The sequence below is a fragment of the Nannospalax galili genome, unplaced genomic scaffold (assembly GCF_000622305.1).
Source record: "Nannospalax galili isolate Female #2095 unplaced genomic scaffold, S.galili_v1.0 scaffold192, whole genome shotgun sequence".
Lineage (NCBI taxonomy): Eukaryota > Metazoa > Chordata > Mammalia > Rodentia > Spalacidae > Nannospalax > Nannospalax galili.
Genome location: NW_008331810.1, coordinates 1,337,939 through 1,343,328, shown reverse-complemented (window position 1 = coordinate 1,343,328; position 5,390 = coordinate 1,337,939).

Sequence of the window (5,390 nt, the reverse complement as noted above, 5' to 3'; positions counted from 1 at the left end):
CTGTCAATGTGCTGGTCTCTGTTGCCTTTAAGGCCTGTGAGAAACCAAGCAATTGTGCTTGTGCTCCTGGGCAGAGATGGGCTCTGTGTGCATTGAGTGCACACATCTGCTGTCCTTGTGCTTCCTGCTCAGCTTGGCCACGCCTGGATGGCTCTGAGCTCTTGACCTTGAACAAATCCGTCTCCAGGCCTGAAGCTTAGGTCACCAGGAACTAGACTCCGGGTTGATTAAGTACACCTTACAGATTGCTACTAATATCTTCCAGGCATGTACATACACAGGAGGCCTTTAGGAAGGAAGGAAGTGGTAGAGGACCAAATCTGAGATTCTGGATGCTCACGCACACGCAGAGGCTGGAGGTCAGTCTCAGGCAGTTGCCTACTTTTTTTTTTTTCAGACAAGGTCTCTCACTGGCCTGTAGCTTGCCAAGTAGGCTAGGCTGGCAGGCCAGTGAGCCCCAGGGATCTGCCTACCTCTGCCTCCCCAATGCTGGGATAATAAGAATGAGTCACTGTGCCCAGCTTTCTTTTAACTTGGATTCTGGGGGTGCATCTCAGGTCTTCATGCTTGCACCGCAAACATTTTCCATCTAAGCTGTCTCCACAGCCTGAAAGTCTGCATTTTGTTTCTTTTTAAAGATTTGATTTATATTTTTAAAAAATATTTTATTATTTTTATGTGTATATGTGTATTGCCTGCATGTAGGTAAGTGCACCCATGTCGTGCAATGCCCACAGAAGACAGAAGAGGCTGTCGGATCCCCTGGAACTGGAGTTATGGACAGTTGTTAGCTGCCATGTGGGTGCTGGGATTCGAACCCAGGTCTTCTGCAAGAACAGTCAGTGTTCTTAACTGATGAGCCATCTCTCCAGCCCCAAGATTTGATTTTTTTTTAAAAAAAAGCATTTTTGTCCTATGTGTATGAGTCCATTGCCTGCATGTAGGTAGGTGTGTTCATACTGTGCAATGCCAGAGGAGGTCAGAAGAGGGTGTTGGATCCCCTGATGCTGGAGTTACAGGCAGTTGTGAGCCACCTGACTTGGGTGCTGGGAACAGAACTTGGGTCCTCTGGAAAGGCAGTAAGTACTCTTAACTGGGTGCCACTTCTCCTGTCCCAAGATTCTGTAATCTTTTTTTTTAAAAATTGAAGTTTTGGGGTTTATCTATTTTTATTTAATGCATATGAGTGTTTTGCCTATATGTATATAAGTGCAGCATCACATGTTCTCAGAGGTCAGAAGAGAGCATCGGTTTACCTGGAACTGGAATTACAGATAATTGTTAGCCATCATGTGAGTGCTGGGAACTGTACATGGGGCTTCTGGAAGAGCAGCCAGTGCTCTTAACCACAGAGTCATCTCTCCAGTCCCAGGATTCTGCATTCTTGAGTCAAAGGTGCTGAGGTGTTCATCCTCATCAGAACACAGGGCAGGCCTTGCTTGGGGTGCTTGACAGTAGTACCTGCCTCACAAGTCAATCCCCATACAGGCAGGCCCTTTGGGGGTGATTCTGGGAACTCCCCTTCTCCCCCAGCCTCCCTGCAGCTCAGATCTCCTCCTTCCTTGTATTTCACTTTTTAGTTATTTGTTTCTTACTTATTTTTATTCTCTGTGAGTGAGGGTATTGCCTGCATGTGTGTAAGTGTACCTGTGGGTACAATGCCCGCCGAGATCAGAAGAAGGAGTCAGATCCCCTGGAACTGGAGTTGCAGATGGTTGTTAGTCACCATGTGGGTCCTGGGAACTGAACCCAGGTTCTCTGGAAGAGCAGCCAGTGCTCTCAACTGCTGAGCAGTCTCTCCAGCCTCTGCTTTCATTTTTTAGACTTGCTTTGAAAGGGTCAGCAAGATGTCTCAGTGGGTAAAGGCACTTGTTGCCAAGCCTCACCACCTGACCCAGAGACCCACACAGTAGAAAGAGAACACAGGTTGTCCCCTGGCCTCCACATGCCTGTTGGGATGTGTTCCCCCTTCCCCAATAAATACATGTAATAAATTTGGGTGGTTTTTTTTTTTTTTTTTTTTTTGTCTTTTTGAGACAGAGTCTTCCTGTAGCCCCAGCTGGCCTGGAACTTGCTATGTAAACCAGATTGGCCTCAAGCTCACAGAGATCTGCCTGCCACTGCCTCCTGAATTCTGGGATTAAAGGCGAGTGCCACTATGCCTGGCATAAATTTGTTTTTTAAGGACTTCCTTTGGCTGTATTGGGAAGCAGCATGGTCCACAGCTCCAAAGGCTCACCCTTGTGACCAGGTGAGGCCAGGTTTAAGTCTCCCATTCTTAGGCACAAATATCTAATGGATATATGTCCACGTGGGTTTGAACCCCACTCCTGGTACCAATTTCTGTCCTAGTTTGTTCTTCATTGTTGTGATAAAATACTCTGACCACTACCAACTTGGGGAGGAAAGGTTTATTTAGCTTGCATATCCTGGGTCACAGTTCATCTGGGAGCCCAAGGTAGGAACTCAGGGCAGGAACCTGGAGGAAGGAGCTGGAGCACAGGCCACAGAGGAATGCTGCTTACTGGCTTGCTCCCCTGGCCCCTGCTCAGCCTGCTTTCTTATGCAACACAGGCCCACTTGCACAGGGGTGGCACCATCCACAGTGGGCTGGGCCCTCCCACATCATTCATCAAGAAGATGCCCCTCAGACATGGCCACAGGCCAGTCCAATAGAGGAAATTCCCCAATTGAGGCTCCCTCAACCCAGGTGTGTCACGTTGACACTAAAGCTATCCAGCACAACTGACTTCTTGTCAACTTGACACACAAACATCACTATTAAACCATAAACTTTCCAATTTTTGTCCCGAAGATACAGTACAACCTTAAAAACCCCACAGTCCTTTAAAAAAATCCAAACACTTAAAAGTCTATAGTCTCTTAATAGTCTCTTAACTATGGGTGGGTGTTTATAAAATCCAAAACAAGTACTGTCTTATTTCAAAGGGAAGAATCGGGCATACCTAAGCAAAACCAAAGTCCAGCAAAGTAGCTCGAGGCTGGACATCTGGGATTCACTCAGGTGGGCTTCTGTAAAATCCAAAACAAGTACTGTCTTATTTCAAAGGGAAGAATCAGGCACACCTAAGCAAAACCAAAGTCCAGCAAAGTAGCTCAAGGCTGGACATCTGGGGTTCACTCACGATCTTCTGACTCCAAAGGGTACTGGCAGCTCCTTTGCTCTGACTCTGCAGTCCACAGCACACTCAGCTCATCTCGCAGACCCAGGCCTGCTCCATTCCACACCTACTGCTGTCGTTGGTGGTCGTCCCATGGTCCCAGCATCTCCAAAAAGCTGGGGTCTCCACTGAAACTGAGGCTACACCTTCACCAATGGCCTCTTCTTGCCTCTGGGGTGCAGAGCCTCAGATTCTCTCCATGACCCCTTCAATCTTGGGGTCTTCACGGCAACTGAAGCTACACTTTCACCTATGGCCTTTCCTGGCCTCTGTGTGCCAAGCCTCAGCTGCTCTCTGTGACTCCTTCATGTTTTCAACACCAGAACCATGTAGGAGAGTCTTATACATTACCAAGTCCTGCTTCCAGCTTGAAATAGAGGTGTGGGTGCCCCTCTGTGTGCTGACCCTGAGGAAATACCTCCCAGAAGACTTCACCGCAGTGATGCTGGTCTCTTGTTATTTACAGCTGATTTTTTCAGCCCCAGCTAACCAGCATCAGTTGTCCCAGTAAAGCAAAGGTTTTACTTCAGGTTCTGGTCTCTTCTTAATCACAGCTGATTCTTCAGCCCCAGCCGACCAGAACCCACACATTCTCAATCTAAAATCTCACACAAACAGCCCTAATAGTCTCTGCTTCCCTTTGAAGCTTCACAAGCCAGACCTCCATCGTCTACAACTCCTTCAGCATAACTTTTCCAAGCTCCACAGCAACAAACTGAGCACGCAATGGTTTTTCCAGCCCAAAGCTCCAAACATGCCCACAGTCCTCCCCAAAACACCAAGGTCAGGTCTGTCACAGCAATACCCCACTCTCTGGTGCCAATTTCTGTCCTAGTTTGTCCAGAGGACTCTGAGTTCAGTTCCCAGCACCCTTCCTGAACAAAGGAACGAGGAAGGCTACATGGTCTGTGCCTGTCACAGCCTAGCAGTAGTGAGTACCCAATCAGGGTATGTGCCTTACATGTGGGAAACAAACAGAACTGTAAAGGGAACTAGAGGGTGGAAAAGGCTGGTCTCTGGCTAGGTGTGGTAGCACAGGCCTTTAGTCCCAGCACTTGGGAGGCAGAGGCAGGCAGATCTTCCAGGCTAGCCTGGACTACATAAGGGATTCCAAGCCATCTGGAGCTACAGGGAGACATTGTCTTAAAAAATAAAAACACAAAGACTGAATCTTTCTCTATTCAAGGCTTTGTGTTTAGGGGATGAACGCACTGAGAAAAAGCAAAGTTAGGGTATCTCGTCTCTCTGTATGTAACATCCGGGCACCCGTACACACTGTAACTCCTTGTGGGGGGACGCTGAGGTGTGCAGCAGTATGTATCTTCTTCTGTGGGGGCTCAGGAGGAGGCTGGGGCCTGTGGATGAGGGTGCTGGCAGGTCAGCTGTGAGGACACAGGGGCTCATGCAGAGGCCATGCAGAAGTACAGAAAATGCATCAACGTGATGGACCAGCCTTGCAGCCTTGCCACCCAGTCCCTCAAGCTGTTCCCACTGCTGCCCCTGAAAATGCCTTCACAGTAGCAATAATGACCTCCCTCCAGGCAAGGTCATGTGCCACCACTCCCGAATCAGTTGATTTTTGTATATGCACCTTAAAAATATGTATTTTTTTAAATTTATTTTTTAAATTTTATGTGTATTCATGTATTGACTGCATGTAGGTAAGTGAACCCGTGTCATGCAATGCCTGTGGAGGTCAGAAGAGGCTGTCGGACCCCCCTGGGACTGGAGTTACGGACAGTTGTTAGCTGCCCTGTGGGTGCTGGGATTTGAACCTGGGTCTTCTGCAAGAACAACCAGTGTTCTTAACCGCTGGACCATCTCTCCAGCTCCTAAAAATATTTTTCTTTCCTATATAGGCGTGTTCTGCCTGAGTGTATCTTTGAGCACCACTTGTGTGTCTGGCCTCATGCCATAAGGCCAAAAGAGGTTGTTGCATCTCCTGGAACTAGAGCTACAGGCACTTGTGAGCAGCCATGTGGGTGCTGGGAACTGAACCTGGGTCCTCTGCAAGAGCAGCCAGTGCTCTTAACATTTGAGCCATCTCTCCAGCCCCTCCCTGCCCCTCTTAAAAATTTTTTTGATGGGTGTGGTGGTGCACGCTTTTAATCCCAGTACTTGGGAGGCAGAGGCAGGTGGACCTCTGTGAGTTCAAGGCCAGCCTGGTCTACATAGGGAGTTCCAGGACAGCTGGAGCTACAGGGAGAC